Source organism: Glycine soja, unplaced genomic scaffold (assembly GCF_004193775.1).
Source record: "Glycine soja cultivar W05 unplaced genomic scaffold, ASM419377v2 tig00104855_1_pilon_199103_367381, whole genome shotgun sequence".
NCBI lineage: Eukaryota > Viridiplantae > Streptophyta > Magnoliopsida > Fabales > Fabaceae > Glycine > Glycine soja.
This window is the reverse complement of record NW_021144481.1, coordinates 115,754-116,794: the sequence shown is the minus strand read 5'-3', so window position 1 is coordinate 116,794 and position 1,041 is coordinate 115,754. Positions and strand designations below refer to the sequence as shown.

The window sequence follows — 1,041 nt, the reverse complement described above, 5'->3', positions numbered from 1 at the left end:
TGACTTCACTTATGAAAGCTTGTGCATTCAATTTCCTGATGAGGATGTTCCATATGTTCCCAAGATTGGACTAATACATTTACTGCCCAAGTTTCATGGTCTTGCAGGTGAAGATCCTCGTAAGCATCTTAAGGAGTTCCTTATTGTCTGTTCCACCACGAAACCCCTTGATGTCCAGGAAGATCATATCTTTCTAAAGGCTTTTCCTCATTCTCTAGAGGGAGTGGCGAAAGATTGGCTGTACTACCTTGCTCCCAGGTCCATTACCAGTTGGGATGACCTTAAGAAGGTGTTATTGGAGAAATTCTTCCCTACATCTAGGACCACTGCCATAAAAAAAGATATTTCAGGCATCAGGCAACTTAGTGGAGAGAGCTTGCATGAGTACTGGGAAAGATTCAAGAAATTGTGTGCAAGCTGTCCTCACCACCAGATTTATGAGCAACTCTTTTTGCAATATTTCTATGAGGGACTTAGCAACATGGAGAGGAGTATGATTGATGCTGCCAGTGGTGGAGCTCTTGGTGATATGACTCCTATTGAGGCTAGGAATCTGATTGAGAAGATGGCTTCCAACTTCCAACAATTCAATGCAAGAAATGATGCTATTGTCCTTAGAGGAGTCCATGATGTGGCCACAGATTCATCTTCATCTGCTGAAAATAAGAAGCTTGAGGGAAAACTTGATGCCTTGGTCAACCTAGTAACTCAGCTTGCCATAAATCAGAAATCTGCATCTGCACCTGTTACTATTGCAAGAGTCTGTGGTCTATGTTCTTCTGCTGATCACCATACAGATCTTTGTCCTTCTTTGCAGCAATCTGGAATCAATGAGCAACCTGAAGCCTATGCTGCAAACATTTATAATAGACCCCCTCAACAGCAAAACCAACAACAACAGAATAATTATGATCTTTCAAGCAATAGATACAATCCAGGTTGGAGGAATCATCCAAATCTGAGATGGGCAAATCCTCCACAACAACAACAGCAACAGCAACAACCTGTCCCTCTCTTCCAGAATGTTGCTAGTCCAAGCAG

The 1,041-nt window shown here is 42.4% G+C and overlaps 1 non-coding gene across 1 annotated transcript; it reads right to left on the bottom strand.

Annotated features, from left to right (window-relative positions):
- Nucleotides 1-328: 328 nt before the first annotated feature.
- On the bottom strand, nt 329-435 carry LOC114404620. The gene has a single exon (XR_003665059.1). It is a non-coding gene; the product is annotated as a small nucleolar RNA R71 (small nucleolar RNA).
- Between the last annotated feature and the right edge of the window lie 606 nt (nt 436-1,041).